Here is a 19,848-nt window from a genome sequence, read left to right as displayed (position 1 = left end):
AGATAAGGGTAAGCATCGTTGCACTCTAATAGCAGTCAGTCTGCTTCTGCTCCTCTGTGCTGTGAGTACCTTCATGTGTGTATACTGCGTTTGAGTGTGTGTGTTAAGAAAACCACCCACTGCTACGAACCCCAGCACACTGTCCTCCATTTTGGCTTCCAGGGAGGAAGAAAAAGATTTTAGCCTGGAGCACTGTCACTTATCAGCAAACTGTTGAGGCTGTAAGGCAGCAAATCTCTTTTAGAGAAACAGGACACTTAACACTGTGCACTGCCCAACTTCTTCTCTTTCTTCCAGTGTCTTGTGGGCAGCAAAACAACACAACGCCTTCCAACCTCGCTGACAAACACTCAGTCGCAGAGAAAGTGACTATCTGAGAGGCCGAGGCAGCCGCAGAGTAACTAAACTTGTGGCTGAGGGGGGTTCCCAAGGGGCAGCTGGCGCGTGCGTGTATTTTTAATTGTGTTTTCAGCTGGGTGATGAAATGTCCACCATTTGAGCACAAGCTGGCAGTAAGTGGGCTGTCGCCTCCAGGGACAGGGTGAGCGATGGCCCACTACTATCAGAGCTGATTGTGCCTTTACCCCTAAGGGTGACAGAGATGAACGGAAGGGCGCAGGGAGACAACGCAGGCAGAAGCAGTGTTCTTTTTTAGTCTTAACATGGGCCTAAACATCGGATGGAGGCCTGCAAGAGTTGTGGGTGTACATGTAAACCTTACCGAGCTCAACTTGAACTTTGCAAACAAATTTGTAGTGTTGTAGTGGCTCGCTTTCGCTTCCGAGGTCTGCTTTGAGACAAATTGAGTTACCTTTTAAATATAGCATTGGTCTTTGTAATGTATCTTTTCAATTACTGTTTTCAGTGTTTGCCATTTGACGCAGCTGACATCTGGGTAATCAGCTCCTCCACTTGGAATAAGTGACAGAGGGAAGCTTGTTGTTTCAATCAGGTTCACCAGTCTGGGGCATCTTCAAAAACTACACGCCGTTTGGAGATTTGGTAACAAGACACAAACGATTACACTGTCTCCCTGGATTACTTGCCACATCTTCTGCTCAGTGAATTTACATGGTGTTTGTGAACACTCACAAGGAAAACAAAAAGTGGACGGGGGAGAGCCGAGGAAGAGAGCTCCTAGAGTGGGGGAGTCTCATTATTCTGTTATAGATTGCACATGTCAGGCAGTAAGTGCTCTTTTTATCCCTCCAAAGCACTATTCTTGGCCACTGAGCACATTTCCCTACACGAGTGAAATTTACCATGTTAAGGCTCGCGCCACCAGGGGAATGGCAGTGAGAGCTCTGGGGCTGCTGCTTAGATTTACCGGTTTGATTAAATAAAGGACTGTAGTGTGAATAAGAGGCTAAGGGAGAAATCCACGCGACATAAACACATGCTCTTGTTTTTTTAACTCACCGGTTACTTGATTAGAGCCACCCTACCACCCACACATTTTACATGTCACAGTGGAATAAAGAACAGGAAGGGGGCAGTGGAGGATTGTTTGTGGCTCATGATGGCCTTCTGCCAAAATCCAGCAGGATGGGTCTTTTTAATGGGCTTGTCCCGATCTATTAATGTCTGCAGAACTTGAAAAGTTCACACTAAATATATGGCTATATTCTCCTTTCAATTGGACGGGATAGAATAGGTCTTGTGTTTGATGCAGTGTGTCTCAAAATTTGCAGTACCCTCCAAAGGTTGCTGAAACCAGTCATCTTCTCCAGGTTTCTGGCAAGCAACCTTGTCCTTAACATATTGAAGGTGCTTTGATTCAGTCAGCTGCCACCCTTTTTCAGCTCAACGGTTGTAACTGTGCAAAAGTGACATGCTGTGTTTCTGCTCTGAGGCCAGAGTAAAATCCCATAAAATGCCAGTCACTTTTACGCTCTTCAGACCAAGGTTGCATTTTGAACTAAGCTATGATCTGGCAAAAAAGAAACTTGGCACTGTTTGCTGTAGAAACATTTTGTTGCATGCTGACAGGTGGCAACTGTAAGTCAGCTCATTGACAAGTCTCCAGCGGGTGTCAAGCCCTCCTGCTTGATGCGCTAGACGTGAACTGTCACTATTTAAATTCAGTTTCCGTCAGACGATCACTTTTTCAGTCAAAAACCAAGATGATCAAGTTCCAGTCCGTCCTCAGTTAAAGCAAACGGTAAGAAGACGGCGAGACTGGACCCAAGGGGGCGACTGGTTCACTATTTGTAATCAATGTGGGATATCAATAAAATAAAACCTTTGTATTATATTGAAAAGATTATTTTATTGCCACTTAAAAAAATATGTAATAGTTTTAATAAAAAACAGACCACAGAGGTATGTTAGAGCTGTTTATTTCTTCTGTATAATTAGCCAGTTTCATACAGCGATGGCGGAAGAAAGACAGCCTATTTGCACCATTCAGCTGTGCATTGTAACAATCCCACAAATCTTTCCCCAGTGTCTGCTCCCACAAAGCATTATGGGCTTCCAACATCTGAAGATTGTCCCTTTCCTCCACTTCGGGGTCCATGGCTAGCAACAGGACCCTAACGTCTCTGGTCACTGATTACTGTATTCAGCCTGTGCTGAATAAACACCAGCCAAAATGTATTGTTTTTAGTTAGTGTTGTATCTTGTCACACTGCCAATTCATACAGCACTCCCCTGTTGCCCCTGTTAAACCTCTGATGCTACCTCCCAAGGCAGAACAGAGGCGCAACAGCAGTGGAGCGAAATGTCCTGCTGTTTTACCTCTATGCAACTCACACAACGATGCAGGGCAGAATGAAGGTGCTGGAGAGGTGGAACAAAATGGTTATGGTAATAGAAATTTTTGACAATGTCAGCCACCAATAAAAATATCTATACCTGTAATTATATAAATCAATTTGTTTTTTTACGTAATTTTTACTTGATGTGGTACAAAGAATCCCCACCCCCAGTATAAATGTTTCAAATGTGACATCTAACTATGGAAAGGTTTGTTTATTTCTCTAAAACTTTAATATTTTCGCATATGTCTGTGTCGCCCACACTGGCCAGTCAAAGAACTGCAACTTTTCTGACTCAAGCCCCTTGCACATTGGTGAATACCCCGCGTTTAACACGCAGATCTAGCATGTCCTGTGCCCTTTTACATCGGCCGACGCTGGCTGGTGTGTCGAGCTGACGCGCGGATAACTTGCCTCCGAGGGTCGTCTTAACTGCAGGTGCGGTCTAATATAACAGAACTAATGTACTAATGTACATAGGAAACGGCACCAATGTACCTTCATTATAGATGAACATACAGTATCTCATGATACAGATGCAACTGAAAAAAGAAAGAAAAGACAAAAAAATGTGGCCAAAAGCCAAGTGAATATATCCATCAGAGTTATTCTGATTGTATGCCCACTCCAAATACAAACCTTCACTTTGTTTAATTATGATGTAATTTTCATGTTTTGTGAATGCTTAATAGACTAACAGCTTCTCCTCAGATGTTAGTGAACCTACAATGTTGCTTTTGCTACAGCTATAGCTTTTGCTACTGGTCACATGTCTATAATTAAGGAGAGCTAATGAACAAAGATAGGCTATAAAAAGGGAGGAAAGAAACTCACTACCATTACCATTTAGTTGTGCAGAGTTTATATCAAAGTAGGCTCTCCTATGTACAGCCACGCAACCTCCGATCCGCTCTAAACGCCTCTTCTCGACAGGTCCCTCTATATTAGGCTTGCCACCCGTCCCATGAAATACGTAATTGTTACGTAATTGGGATTTAAAAGTTGCGTTCCGTATTGAACCAATACGGATACATATTATGCTCTTATTTATTGATGTCATAATATACAGGTGAAGGTCGGAAAATGTGAATATATTGCAAAACTTCATTCGTAGTAAATTCAACTAAAGGTGAAACAAATATATTATTTCCCACTACATTCAAAGTGAGATATTTCAAGCCTTTATTTGTTATAATTTTGGTGATTATGGCTCACAGTTTATGAAAACCCCAAATAAAAAATATCTATATTATGAAATCAATAAACAATTCAGTCATCAAAATTATAACAAATAAAGGATTAACATATCTTGCTTTGCTTGTAATGAGACTATGTAATGTTTTAGTTTCAACTTTTAAGTTGATTTATTGAAATGAATGAACTTAAACCATATTTATTTTCCGACCACCTTGACCTGTAGGCTATATTAAACATCTGGGCTGATGTGGACATACATAGCATAGGAGGCTATTTCAGTTGCTAGTATCGTTGGCTGTCTGTACAGTCATGCAAGTTCAATGCTATTAAGGCACCTTCAACTTTAAATCAAAGCATTTTGTTTTTTCATATAAAATAAATTCATTTCTATGCAGTTTATAAGTTTTGGGGATGTCCCTTTTTTTGGCGCCTGCACTGCTGAAATCGGGGCGTCCCTTATTTCTATTTCTGAAAGGTGGCAACCCTACTCTATATATTTGTCTCATCTTCTTCCAGCCACCGCAGCACCGGTTTATAAAATAATATATCAGCCGCAGTAACTTCTTTCGTTACAAGCCTCATTGTGCTTCGACTTGAACGCACCAAGTGGCAGAATTTACGATCGAGGAGAAGTCATGAGACGAAGTTTATGAGGCGGCATTGAACGCAGCACAGGGCTCCGTATTTTCTTTTTTTCCCCTCCTGTTTCGGAGGGGAGGGAGAACAGAAGGGGGGTATTGACTCCTGTCTCCCCACCCCCAGGCCGTATGAGGTGGATTTAGGAAGAAAGGAATCCAAACCTGGTACGCGAAGATAACGAGAGACACCAATAAAGAGATCCGCGTTTGGAGATCCGCGCGCGGCGGTGTCGCGCATGGATTATCACATTGTATTTTATTTTTCTTTCTCTTGAGGAGGTTTGGGTTTGGAGCGACTAGATATCGGCGGAGAAGGGAATACAAGCGCACGGAGAATAAAAAAGGGGTGTCCTAAAGTCGCTCCTTGCTCGTTAACAAGTGACTCCATGCTGCTCGAGAAAGTGGAATATAGCGGTTTTTGTTTGGGTTTTTTTTTTCTCCTTCTCCTGTCCAGGATGCAACATAACCGCTTTCTGCCCTTCTCTCTTTCTCTTGGAATTGAAGCGCTCAGCTAAAGAGAATAAGGGTTGAAAAACTGCCCCCCCTCCAAACACCTACCAGGGGGGAGTCGTACAAACACTTTTCTCATGCGGCGTTTAACGTAAGTGACTGAATTTACTACTTTTCCTCATCCTCAGTGCTCGGCAACAGTAATACTGCAAAAACTCAAAATCTTAACAAGAATATTTGTCTTATTTCTAGTTAAAATGTCTCATTTTTAGTCAAAAAAATCTCATTACACTTAAAACAAGATTCATCACTGAAAAAAAAACAACAATTTTCCCCTGTTTCAAGTAGATTTTCACTTAAAATAAGTAGAAAAATCTGCCAGTGGAACACGATTTTTTTGCTTGTAATGAGAAGATAAATCTTGTCCCACTGGCAGATTTTTCTACTTATTTCAAGTGAAGATTTACTTGAAAAAGGTGAAAATTGTCAAATAAGTTATTTTTCTGGTAATGACTCTTGTTTTAAGTGTAATGAGATTTTTTTACTAAAAATGAGACATTTTAACTAGAAATAAGAAAAATATTCCTGGTAAGATTTTGAGTTTTTGCAGTGAAGAGATAAACGATCTGGTCACTGATGGTGCTCTGATTTGTTTGCATTTGCAATAACGGCACACGTTGCTATGAAATATTCTTGATATTGTTGCAGCTCAGCAGACTGCAAAATCAACACTCTTGTTCTGGACCTCCCAACAAAACCCAGATCAAACTAGAACTTTTATTCTGCTGAGATTTTGTACATCGCTAATGACTTTGATTTCCTTTTCTGTCATTATACAGTTTCTCTTAATCTATTTATCGAGTTTGCAGAAGCAGCCTGTTTTTTTTTTTGTTTTTTTTTCTTGGGGGTGATGATTTGCCTTGAGGACTAACTTTTGTCTGGTTTTGTAGGAGAGATTAGACGCAGCTCCAGGCTAAAGCTCTGCTCCTTTTATTCACTGTTCAGGCAGAAAGTCAATGTAGCTGCAATAGATCTTGATTTCAAATGAACAGAGGAGCTCTAAATGGCTTGAAATGTAGGGAGTTTAGATGTCAGGGCCAGCCTCAGAGAAGGAAGATGGGAACCTCATCACTTACCTAAGAAGGAATTCTGAAATGCATACTTGTTTCTATTTACTCGTTACTTTTTGGCTTGCTGAGCTCCATTATTTCTCATGCAATGAGAATGTATTCTGTTCTTTGATGCTGTTCTCAACAGCACAAAGCTATCTGGATTCATACATTTCAATCTCCAGTGAAATTTCAAGTTTTTTCATATTCTTTTTTTTTAACCCCAGCTCATCAGTCTTGCGTGTCAGTATTCAATCAGCCTGGTACCTTGTATAAATAAACCCATTTGTCTTATGATGAGAGTCACATGTTGATTGTCAGGAGCTAGAAAGAGTCGTGTCCTTCAGAGTAATTGGACAACACCTAAACCAAGAGGCTGCACGTCAGATGTGTTGTGGATTCTTAATGCAGGTTTAATTGAACAATTTATCACCACTGATTACTGTCAAATAACTGGGTAAGGAAGACAAAAGGCTAGGTGGAAATGCCAGGGATAGGCTGGCAGGTGCGTTCAGATGAGCTGTTACAGCAGGACCACTATGTGTTTTACTAATATCACCCATTTATCAACTTACTCATTTATTGTCTGCGTACATCTTGGATCGATGCATGTTTGATCTGCAAATAAGACAAAGGCCAGTGAGAACATTACATGCTTTAAAAATAAACTTTTAACCTCTCCCAGGAACTCTCCTTTTTCCCCCAGTTGGAGAAAAAGCTCCATGGATCGCATGTCTCTCTCTCTCACACACACTGAAGTTTCCAAAATAGTGTTAAGGTGGAAAAACTATACTCCTCTAGGTTTTGAAATTAATTTCCTTTTGCAAGTATTACTCTGGGCTGTTTTCTTTCATTTCCCCCCCTTAACAGTTGGTGTGTGCTCTGGATATTTTTTGACAGCAGCACAGTTGGGAAGAGGGGGTGAGAGCTAGAGGCCTTACAGGATGACTGAAAGCTATTCTATTATGTATTTTCAGACTGTTTTAATGTAGTTTTTAGGCTTTCTGGCACTAAGACTTTCAACCAGCTTAGAATGTTGCATGTAAATAGTTGATTTTATACAGGAGCACAAGCAAAACTGTCATTACTGGAAGAGGCTTTAATCATTCATGTTTTCCCAGATGGTTTGCCAAAACTGAAATCCACAAGTAAGAAAAAACATTTTTCAGCATCAGGTCTCTGCTATTCGCAAATGTTGTTAATAGTATTAATTAACTCAGTCCAGCTTTATTGAAGTGCTCGAGCAATAAATCATGAATTCATCGCTGAAAAATAATCCCTTAATCGTTACTCTATACTTTAAATAGCAAAGCTCCTTGTTTTAATTTATATTTTGGTTTGAGCAAAGATCCCAAAACAGTCATAACAGTCAAAATTAATAACCGGCATATGATTTGGTCCTTGTTCCAGGCTTTTGTGCGTGTTTCCTTATCACCTTGTGCCCCATTTATTACGTCCTGTGTCAGATTAGCAGCATTTTGGTGGCATCAAGTGCTTTCCAATTAGTCATATTGTACTCGGCGAAACAACAGTTAATAACAGCTGCACTGAAGTGACTGTCATGGTAAAAGGAAAGAGAGAAATGTGCTCCGTGCAGAAGCATTGTTGCACTCACAGCTAATTGTGTTTATTCATTTTAATTTGCTCCAAGTGCTAAATCAGTGCTCTTTCAGTGACACGAGGTGCTATTAGCTTGGCTGTGAAAACACGAGGCAGTCTGTCTTGTAAACTGTCTCCTCCTCTCCTCTTTGATTTGTGTATTAATGATTCCTTGGCATTCACATTTCTTTTCTTGCCACATAATCTGACTGGTGGAGCCATTAATAAAGGCAATGTCTGAACAGAAAGCATGCAATTCATTTCAACATTTTGGCAACGTAAAATAATAATAATTTAATAATTGTAGGGGGGAAAAAAAGTAAAGGGGTAAACAATGGGTTTAGCTGTGTTGAAGCTTTAGTTTTTAAGTGATTCAAGAATTTTGCAAGTTATACCACTGAATTTTCTATGGTAGGAATACTGAGACCGTATGTGGCCTTGGCTATCTCCATAAATGTCGTACACTGAGCATCTCATCTAAATTTGCACTACACTAACATTTGTACAGAAGAAATAGTAATAAAATTTATTTTTTTTCCTTTTTTTTTCCCATTTTATCCCAGCAGTGGTTTTTGGGACCAGTAAGAACGAGAGTTCACCAAACTGTAGCTAATGATGGTGCACTTCCTACTATCAGGAAAACATGATTGTTGACGTCCTCAAGCTTGAATATGTATACCCGTTCTAAACTGTAATGGCAATGTGCCCTTTGTTCATCTGGGATGTAGCGCATTGATTTGAACCATGTTGCCATGCTGGCGAAGACACCCCACTGGATGTCTTTGCACTGAATCACATTAGCTCTACTGTTTGGTGGTAAGAGTTAGGAATTTTAGCGATTAACTGTCTCTGGCTGTTTTGCAGTTAGGGGACAAGTAATGCAAAAAATAACATTTTAGTGTTTTGGCAGCGTAAATTCGTTTTTTGAGCCGATTACACCACCTTATAACTGGTAAATGATGATGGTAAATAATCTAATGATAGATTCCCTAAACCAATAAAGTTGCTATGGCAGGGGTTAGCAGAGGTTTTCTGTGGGATTAATTACAGTGATACCACTTGAACATGTATCAGGTGTAGTATTCATGTAAACCAGTGTCTCCTTTCTCAGAATCTCTGCTCATAATACTCTTTAATCTAAATTTGTCTTTTTGTCTAATAGAATACATTAGTTTTTTTTAGACACACAAACCCAGAGTATTACATATATGCTTTATGAACGCAACACATTTTGCTAAAGATAACATGTAGTAGGGCAAGGGGATATTTTCAAAGCTCAAGAGCCTCCCATTTTGAACTTGCGCCATCAGTAATCTGATGCAGACTGGATCCAAACTTTTCCATCTGGAATAGTTTTAAGTATGTCAAGAGCTCTTAAAGGCACACTATGTAACAACACTACCCCACAGTAAATGGGGGTAGCATATCACAAAGAAGGTCATGGCTTGCACATTTCCCCCAACTTAACATTGTAAAGGTGAAAATTCTTGAAGCTGTTGCCTCATTTCAGCTCTGTAGATCTAGATACTTTCTCTAGTTTCAGATTAAGTAACCTGGGAATTCCATATCCATTCTGTTTTCAGAGATCTGAATCAGAGAACATTACATGCATGTATTGTGAGGTAAAGCTTGCCCTCCCTGTCAGACTGTCTGGTAAATCTTTTGGGAATACATCCACACGCTGCAACCCCCATTGTCCTCTGGCCATTGCCTAGGTGCATCTCCTTAAGGAAACCCTTAATTCCCTTCAGTTTGCATTCCTCAATGTACATAACTCTTAAACAGTCCACGGGCTTGTTGGGAGACAGCACGTGGAAACTACCACGCATGGATTATTCATACAAATGGCAATTCACTCCCCTTTTCCTCTTGCCCCAATGCCATCCTCTTTATGATTATGGAGTTAATGTGAACTGGTGTTTCATGGTGAGAAGTAATCAACACCCAGTCTGGGACGGACATCAAATGGGTGTGTCCGGTCCTGTCTGTCTGCGTCTCCTCTGGGCGTTCTCTGATACTTGCCGTTGGGCTGTACTTATGTTAAGTGTGATTACCAGCTGGCTTCCCACAGATTGATGCACAGAGGTTCCCCTTGGGGTACATCCTTCTAATCTTTGCAAACTAAACGTGGCAGGAAAGGCTGCCCTGTGTATTGGCAGTTTGACCTCTGAGAGGTTTAAATGAACTAAATACACCCACATGGTTGTGGGTGGGGAAAAGGGCGGGCATGAAGCTCATATTCTTTTGTCTGCAGGCATCAAACAGGTTACATTCAGCTCATTTAAACCCTACTTTTGGAAGTCTTTAGATGTTGTAAATCAGATTGTTAAGTTCTTTCAACAAACTGTCTTGGTGAATTATGTGGGGTTGTACGTGAAAGGAAATGGAGTAGATTTTAAAATTCAGACTGATCAGCTGCCCATATGTCTATTGCGTCTGTCAAGTAGGTGAACAAAGGGGTTCAGCATTGACTTTTTGTGTCTGTATATACAGTACACTTACATTTGCTCCTTCTGATAAACCTTTGAAGACATTGCCAAGAGTTAAGTGCAAGACAATAGACTGGTAATGATGTCAACTTGTCTTTTCTTGTCTATAGCAGGAGCTTGTTCTGGTTTATTTTTCTCGGGCAACACCGTTTGCTCACTCTATTTGTTGTATAATTTATATATGAGTGCTTAGAAGGTAGACAGCGCTAAAGAGTAAGTACATCTGGACCAGGGGCAGAACTTGATTACATTTAGTGTGACTCTTAATAATCCACATTCTGTTTTGTAATCTAACAATTTAAAGAAACACACATTTCCAGAGTTAAATTAGCTTTTTCTTGTCAATAATAATAATAATAATATACTATATTTATATTTAACTTTTTCTAAACAATATTACAAAGTTTTTAACATAACTGCAGACAGTAGAAAATGCTAGATGGATGGTGACCACTCAATAAAGGACTTTTTGCTACCGTAGACTGTGGGCCCGACTCGCTACAGCCTACATTATGCTTCTTGTGAAAACATCTGATTCACACCATTGTTTCCAACATCTTTCTCACTGCTAGTCATGCCTTGTACCATTTGTGAGATCCTGAAACTGAACGAGGAGACAAAGTTTATGCCCCCCCCCGCCCTCCCAATTTGGCAGCAGAAGCAGTAACAGTCGACATCTGTTTGCAAGACTGAGTTGAAAATGCAGAATATGTTGCCCTGAGCACCATCTCTGTTGCGGTTACTCTGTATAGTGACAGAAATTGAAAAAGGGTAATTATTAGGGACTCTTGTATGCTTGTGATTCATTAGCGACCTCAAACCTCATTTTCTCTACCTGTTTCAGCCCTTCTCACTGACACCAAGAATGCGTGATAATGTTTGCTTTTTCCCTAGTTGTTGCTTCACTGTGAAATTGCTACTGGAGAGATGGTTTGGTTGGCGTGTGCACACATGCTAAATTGTGATAATCCGATGGTGCTTATTGCCCACACACAGAAAGCTCAGGGCAAGAAGGCTGGGCACCATTCAGATGACCCCCTTATACGACTCCTGCCACCCATCTGTGTCCAATCCCCCCCACCGCCACGTCCTTTTGTTCCCACTCTCCGCACACGCACATGCTCACCCAAACTTTAGAGACATCTGGTGTGAGGGTGGCCTATAGGGGAGTTTTGAGGGAAGGAAAGGGGGGTAAGGAGAGGGAGGTGGTACACTCAGCTGCCACATGGGTTTGGGGTGGGGGAGGCAAGATAAGGGTCAAAGAGAGACGTGTAATCAGGATCGAGGGGTTATTGCCATAGTGTAGAGAGGGAGATGGGGTACCCAAAGAGGAGTAGGCAGATAATTGATGGATGGAAGTAATTGTGTGTAATGCAAGCATGGAAACATGTTGCCTCTGGAAAAGAGATTGGAAATGAGAGAACCAGTGAATGGAGGTAATGAAAGGAGGGAGATAAAGAGAGGAATGAAAATAATAAAAATGAGGTAGCGTTCAGGGCAGGCTTGGGAAAATGAGAAAGAGAAAGGTGGGGGAGATGATGAAGAAGCTGGGAGTGAGGGAAGAAACCGCAGCAGCAGAAGGAGGAGGAGGAAAGGAAGGGGGCCCTGCTGTTCTGTTGCATCACACGGCACAGACTGGGGTTAAGAAGAAGTACTTACCTGCCTGTCATGCTGATTGTTCATCCCTATGCATCAGGGGATACACGTCCTGGTTTATGAGAAATGGCGCGGAAACACTATGTGGGCCACTTAACCATAGAAAACGACTCCCCGTGCATCTCTGCAAATAGAAGGAGTATTGCCAGGTTGGGGTTGTTGAGGTGGTGATTTCTATGTATGCACATCATGTTGTAATCTCCCTTAATGAAAGATAGTGCTTATTACAGTCTTTACGCAGTCTTAGTAGGCTGGCTCATTCAAATATATTTTGTATCAATGACTCCCTTATGAAGGAAAAAAAAAACCTCCTTCAAAAAGCTTGATAATAAGGCGTCCTCAGTAATTACAACCTCGGCAGCCTGGGTGCCTTTTCAAACAGCAGGCTGCCTCATCTTTCAGTTAAATGGAAACAAAGCCTATGTACTCCAGTCTAGATGCCCAAATTACAGTGTACCAGTGACGCGTAAAAGACAGCAAAGACAGAGAGAAGGCACCACAGGCAAAATGCATTGAGTTTCCTCTCACTTTCTTACTGTGCAACACAAGCTTGTCTCCCAGGCGGCGAAGAAAGGTTTGTCATGCGCATCGTGGTGAAGAGAGTAAAACCACCCCGGCCCCTGGGATGATAGAAGGTGACATTTGTATGTAAATGGAGACAGACGCTCTCCACTGTATTCTGGCTGACTGGAACCCGGGTGGGCAAACTGGCTGTTTTGTTATCGTTTTTTCCCACTGATTTAGTTGTTTTTCTGATTATTGGTTTGGTGGTAAGCAAACGAATGTAAAAACACAAGTGGCTTTGTGATTATAAACAAATGCTTCTGTGCACGCATCCATGTTGCAAACACAAAATCAACTTCTGTAATTGTCTCCAAAGAGCCATGGCCCTCTGCAATCTGTGCTGTACAGGCACGTTTTCTTCCTAATCAAAATTCTTGGTGGTTTTATGGCTTCAGAAAATATGCTTTTGTTGCAGTCTACCCTGTCTGCCTGCGCAACGATTTATGGATTCTTCAGATGAAGATGATTTAGGACAGCAGGAGAATAAATGGTAATCCGAGCAGTGCTAATATAGCTCCAGAACCTGCAGCAGCTCCTCATCTAACTAACACCCAAATGTTCATTGTCATAAGAGATAATCCTGATTTAAAGAGTGATTTGGATTGGGAGAACAATGACAACATGGCAGTCAGAGAAACCAGCCATGTTTGTGGAGATTAGCACCGTTTGAAGGGTTTGGGGTGGTTGGTGGGTCATCCTTTTGTTTATGGATCAAATCTCTACTAGCAGGGCTCTTTGGAAATGTTTCTCCTTTTCCAAAAACCATTGGAAAGATGGTCTCTTTATTTTATTTTATTGTGTGTGTGTGTGTGTGTGTGTGTGTGTGTGTGTGTGTGTGTGTGTGTGTGTGTGTGTGTGTGTGTGTGTGTGTGTGTGTGTGTGTGTGTGTGTGTGTGTGTGTGTGTGTGTGTGTGTGTGTGTGTGTGTGTGTGTCGTTCCTGGCAGATTTGGTGATTATAAAGCACATAATTACTTATTTTGAGTATTTTACTGCACACATGTTCATTCTCTGTCATTTTACAGGGTAATTAAACTTCAAAATGTGTCAGAGTTGAAGCAACACTGATGTGGAACCATGCTCCTAAACCCAACCCAACTGGGTTGTCTTAGCTTCCATAAAGCATGTTGAGCCTTCTGACAACTGTCATGTGCACAGCAAGCTGTTCAATGTCTCTGGCCAATAACACAGAATTAACTAATGCTCAGAAGCAGCTTGATATATTAACTAAAAACCAAAAGGTCAATAAAATGAGGTCTAGGGGTCTAAAGCTCCCTGCAGTAACAGCTACTGTTCAATACTGGGCCCAAATCCTGAGTCCTTTGAGGTCTTGTTTAAATCCTTCAGGTGTATAATCTAAGCAAAGAAAGAGGGAAATCAGAGCAGGAAGAAAGTGGGTGGACTTTTTTTATTTTTTGTTTTCTATAAAGGGAAATAAACAAGTGGATTTGTTGTTGGTATGGTTTGGTTGTGTTCAGACAGAGCAAGCAGGGAGCCAGTACTGATTAAGCTTGCAACCTGATGCCACCAAGCAGGAACTTCAAAGACAGAAAAAGGAAAAACGTCAAGAGATGGGGAGGGATTGTGTATGCCTAGATTAAGACATCAAGAATAGTTCAGGGAACTGAGAGAGCCTTGTAGCATGTACAAGCTTCTTACAGTAACTTTATAAATATTAATATTGCAAGGCACGGAGCAAAGATGTGAGTGCAAAGTTAAAAACTTAAAGCCTGGCAATGATATTCCCCATCAACAGCTGTGATTCGCTCTTGCGGCCCATGGGATGGGTGGAAGCTACTTGAATATAAATCCTACCCCAGTTGCCCTCAAGACAAGCCCTAAGACATTTATCATTGTAGCCCCAATCTGTAATCCCAACAGGGTGGAGGTAAGGCTAACGACCTCGGAGGAAGGACAATAGCAGGTTTGGCATCGGAAATGGAGGCTGCTGCTTGCAGCCCAACTGTACTTGCCTTCAGGTTATTCAAGTGGAAAATGAGGGAGAGACAGAAACGGTGACAACGGAAATGATGATGAGAGATAGACTGTGTCCATAAGTGGGAAAGAGGGGCAGAAGGAACAACTGCACGCGCAGGCAGGAGGGAAATGAAAACAGCAGATTTGAAACAGGAGGTAGATGGGGCGCAGAGGGTTGCCCCTTTTCATGGAGATAAAGTACCGCTAATGAATTTGAACCAATTCCCTCGAGGGATACACCACAAAGACGAGAAAAAAGAAAGAAGCAGGTTGGGTGTTAGTTTTTTTTTAACTACAGCCAAACTGTCCTGCAGCCAGAAACACAAAGGTGCTCCTAGTTTTGCCCATGCTAATATGCCAATGTTGCCAACTGCTAGAGCAGAGGCCTTAGCCAGGGGCTAAGAGAAGATATGATGCCAGAAGAGATCTGCCTAAATGGCTCGGTTAAAGCCGCTCCAGCCAACAACATAATTTATCTGCCTATCTATTTTTAAGATAGTCGTTTGCATGGCACTCTTTATGCAGAATGCACTGTTGTTGTTTTTTAAAACATAGATAAGCTCAGGAGGCAGAGTGGCCATTTGCTAACTGAAAGGTTGGCAGTTCAATACCTGCCCAGATACTGGGGACAGACTTGGTTTTGGTTTTGGACAAAGCACTGAAATACACCCCGCCCCCCCAAAAGGTCAGCCTACTTTATCACAAAGCTTATTTTTAGTGAGGGCTTTGGCAAACCGAGGTCTGTCAGTGTACCAGGGCCCATGCCCAATCTGTAATTTTTACAACTCTTTGTTTTACTACACAGAGACAGACTGCTGCCTGTGGCATCCCCACCCATGTGGAGGTAATGCTCTGACCCACAGGCTGTGAGCTTTGCCAGTAAATAATGAAGTGGCCCCTCTCATTGTAAATCACAGAGGGATCTCGTTTGCCTGACGCCTTGTCGGACTACAGCTTGGGAGAAGTTTGTTAGGGAAAAGCAGCCTAGCTTTAGTGGGTCCAGGCAATCGTAGAAAGATAAAAGACAGTGCTGAAAATGATGCATGGTTGCCTTTTTCCTTTGTTTATGTCACGTGACCTGAATACTAAAGTGGAATCAAGGGGATGAAACATGAGCAGGTCTGTGATATTTATGTTCAATAAAAGGCCATGTGTCATATTTTATCCTTCTAAGATATTGGCATTTTATTCAGAGTTGGGCTTTCACTGTCAGGCAGCACACGCTTGTTTGATGCAGAACTGTTCAATACATTTGCGATTTACATTGCATCAATATTAGCTGACATGAAAGAAAAATCAGGATGTGCCCAATGAAATCCCAAAGGCTATTCACATTTTTTTTCCCTCTGTCAATGATCCATTTCATTTTCTCTACCATACTGCAGCAGCCAGATAATACTGTGCAGCAGAACTGTGTAGGCCGTATATACTGTATATGGTTGGTAGGCAACCATCTCTACCCACAGTGCCATGGCCAACATTTTGCATGCTGATGGCCAACTATAAGCTTCTCAGGTCGATAGGAACTGAATTTAGTTTTTTTCCCCCTTTTTAAGTACCTTGAAGAACCTGGTCCGCTCCTCCTTTGAAGTTGGGTAATTTCCGTCACCTCAAGTGTGTCACTCACTTCAAAGTAGGCATTTCATGCAAAATGTTCTGACCCCCCATTTTATTTACAGCACATAAATTGGCTCTCGGGACACTTTATCACGAGGTATCTATGACCTATGATGACTGCATCTCTGCATCTTTGTGCATGTTTCTGTGCTACTGACGTTGCATGTGTGATCTTGTGAATATCTGAAGAGGCCTGCAGATGCTCAGAGGTGGTCTGAGGGAGGTTCTGCTTTTGTTAAAAAGACGAAGTCCAGAGACCCTTGTCAGCCGCATGTGGAGTCATGATTAGATAGGTTTGACCTTTGTGGTTAGCTGTTTAAAAAGGGAGAAATTTAATGTGGTCGGTGAGTGATACTTTGCTGGTTGAGCTCTGAAGTTTTACTAAAAAAAGTAACGGAAAAATAAAATTCCACGTCTGTAAAACCAAGTATACTGCAATTACACAGCTACTTACCATGTGCTAATGACTTTGACGTAAATAAAGAACGTGCACAAAATAAAATAACAGGCATACCATGGGCACTAAACTTTTTTACTTCTGTTAACTGACTGAAATGATGTTTGTGAAAATAGGTTTTAGTGGTCCTAAAGCCAATTTAATACACCTGGATTTTTTTTCTGCTGGAATATCTACCTGATGCTTTTCATTTTAATGGCTGAATCCAGCCCTTGCAAGCTTGTAAAGAAGGTGTCCTCTCCACTAACCGGAGTAAAATTGCATCTGTGTATGGATATTCTCATGCATATTGTGCTTACTCAGCTGTCTCCCCGGTATCTTTATTAGTTGGTGTTCATCACATAATTTGTACTAGCGGCCATCTGTGCATTTGTAGGTGTATTCTCAATTTACAGCTGTGGTGTTCGTTTGTGAGGGGCCTCATCTGCAACTGTCATAAAAAAGAACTGTTTTAGGGCAGGCGATCCGTCAGCATCCTGGACAGTTTATCATTTGATTCCCTTCCGGCGCATCGCCTCCCCCACATTTTCACCTGTCGCCAGTAAGCACTCCCAACTGCACTTCCCCCACTTGTATTCTTGGCAGGTGACTTTAGTTTTTCTTCCTCCAGACTTCAATTTATCTGCCAAGCAACACTGTAGCTGACTCACAAATAACGACCAGGACCACGCTCAGACTTTTAATGACCACAAAAGACCCAGTTTCATTTCAAATCTTCCTTTTTTCATTTGTTTTAACTCTACAGATACAATCACGTGTTCAAATCTTTGCTCAGTTGCACCAAACGACCCCCACCTCCTCCTCTAAAGAAAACATTGTGCACCATGGCTTTGAGCAACAGCCATATGTTGAACATATTTTTAACCCGGACTTCACAATCTCACTCGATCTGAGTTGGTGCACGTTGTTAGCTGAGCCGATTGCATGCATTTGACCTGTTAGTGCAGGCAGCGTGGGCACCCTGAGACAAGAGGGAGAAATGAGATGAGGAGAATGCTGACGTGTCGCCGTACTTTATAGGCAAGATATATATATATATTTTAATTTGTTGATTTCATTTCTCAAGAAGGAAGAGAGAGCAAGATGAGGCAGGGAGTAGGAGGACTAGGCAGCTGAGGAGGAGGAGAGGTAGTTGCAAGAATTCCTCTGAGACCAAAGCTGCCAGCCCTGTCAAGGAGAAGACTAGCGAGGGAAGAAGAGAGCATCAAAACAAGGGGGAAGGAAGCATCTGAATGAGAGAGGGGAGAGACTAATTAGTAAAGGAGCAGGTGAGCGAGGGGAAAATGAAAAGGAAACAATCCCTTTTTTTGTCTATGGTTTGACATGGGCCTCATAAAACTTTATCCAAAGTAGGTTCACTTTACCAGAACCCACTTGAAAGATGTGGGTACCCTATCTCCCCCCATATCTTCCTTCATACTCAGCATCAACAAGACACCCCCCCCACCAAACACACAACCACCCTAATTTAAGGCTTAATATATTTCTTCCTCTCATTTTTACCTCAACACAACTAATCTTCAAATGCATTCACTGTCTTTGGACAACCTGTGGTGAGTGAGGACAGGCTGGAGGCCATACAGTATGTGGAAAGGATATTGGCTGACAAAGGCCAAGATGTGGAGTTTTTTGTGCAGTTCCAGCAACATTTGATTTCTTCTTGCCTGAACCAGTTTCAGTGACTGCATTCGGACTGGAACAGATCTGTCTAATTCTGTTTCAACTTTCGTAACAAGTAGGCTACACATGGCAACATAATGCCTTACGGTTCATCTTATCAGGGTATGTTTTTTTGTGTTTGTTTTTTTTCTTTTAAAGCTCTCTGGTATGATGCTATGCTGGATTGTAGCGTTGTTGACACAAGGTGAGCTGTGCTCCAACTCTTGCTCTCATCTTTTAGCAGCAGCCTCGTCATCTGACAAGAAAATCAGATGACGCCTCTTGATGTTAGCTTTGGTTTCCACACTCTCATGAGTGACTATCAGTGTTGCCTCCAGTCAACATGATGCACTGCCACTGAGGTCCTTCTCATGCTCCCTGCTCTCTCTAACTAGATTGTATAATATCAACAAGTAAAGCACAATGAGTTTCTCAGTTTGAACTTCTTAACTTTCATACCTTTTGCAGTATAGGCTGGTTGGAAGGTTTCACCTGATGCTGTCAGTTTGTCTTTAATGCGCCAGTTAAAATTTCAAAGCAGGCAACAGTTTTGGCAAACCGGGACTTTTCTCTAAAAGAAACTGATTTGTTTGACAGTGTCGACTGTTGATTGGATTAGTGTCAGAACATAGCTGGGATATCTTTAGAAATTAGGTGGAACTCTTTAGGAAAAAAGGGATTTGCTGTCGAAGAATTTGTGTTTACTTGTGACATGAATGTCATGCCACTGTTGGTTAGTGTGAATGTAGAAAAGTTTGCTTCATAAAAATCTGTCATCCCCTTTAATTTTCTGCCTTTCAAAAGAGTGGTGGCCCACAACAATTCAGCTTGGCATCCAAGAAAAAAAAACTGCATTGCCACAAACAGCCCTTCATGTGGATATGGTGTTGTTTGTTGAAGCACCACCTACTGTCACAAGGTCTTCAGATGCACGTCTTACAGAGCACAGGCCTCCAGAACTAGAACTAAAATACATATAGGACAGAATGTTGGGCTTTTTTTGTTTTTGTGGGTGTGTTATTTTGAGATTTGGATGCCTTAAACTGGGAGCCTTCAAAATTTAAACAATGCAAAACTCCTATATTCATAGCCTGTATGTTTATAAAGTTATTTCACAACTGCATGACGCATGGTAGTTCCCGCTCTACTCCCCAGGGACAGGGCTATTTTTCAATGGATTGGCAAAGGATCCTGTCTCCATTTCTTCTATTTATCCTGGAAGTTTGGAGGTTCTGAAATTCTTATGAACGCTCTCTTTACATCCATCCCGTTTCACACACTAACTCATTGGAAAATGGTAAACAAAAAGTAAAAAAATACCCTGAACCTTCATGGTTCCGACTGATTTAATACAACTCGGAGCATCCATGGGGTTGTTTACGTTCCTCAGAGGCATGTGGATTGTAATGGTGGTACAATGTTAAGTCACATTTGTTACTTTCTTCCTAGGAAGTTGATCAGAAAGAGTTTCCTTATCATTTTATCTTAGGCTCTCTATTAAGACACACATATCACACACACCTGCACATAATCAGAGATGTGAATGAGAGACCTTTATTGGAGAATCCTGTAATGCCAAAGGTGGCTGATGTATGATGCACGTCGTGGCCACTCTCACGGGAATCTGGTCATCTGCCTCAGGAAACACATCCAGCTCATCGTGTTGTTCAACTGAGGCA

At 41.6% G+C, this 19,848-nt stretch overlaps 1 protein-coding gene across 7 annotated transcripts in view; it reads left to right on the top strand.

The window, feature by feature from the left end:
- ptprsa (protein tyrosine phosphatase receptor type Sa) overlaps positions 1-19,848 on the top strand; it is a 228,068-nt gene that overhangs the window by 56,771 nt on the left and 151,449 nt on the right. For 2 of the 7 annotated variants that reach the window (XM_061738513.1, XM_061738511.1), the window contains exon 1: positions 4,705-5,195. The exons of 1 other annotated variant lie outside the window; for it this stretch is intronic. The gene's annotated coding sequence lies outside the window, so the exon portion shown is untranslated. Of the gene's footprint in view, positions 1-4,704; positions 5,196-19,848 lie in introns of those variants that run through there. 4 more of the 7 variants (XM_061738516.1, XM_061738514.1, XM_061738515.1 and 1 more) reach the window with 3 other exon arrangements.

This window comes from Cololabis saira, chromosome 13 (genome assembly GCF_033807715.1).
Source record: "Cololabis saira isolate AMF1-May2022 chromosome 13, fColSai1.1, whole genome shotgun sequence".
Lineage (NCBI taxonomy): Eukaryota > Metazoa > Chordata > Actinopteri > Beloniformes > Belonidae > Cololabis > Cololabis saira.
Note: the sequence above shows the minus strand (reverse complement) of the source record. Positions and strands in the feature narration are given on the sequence as shown.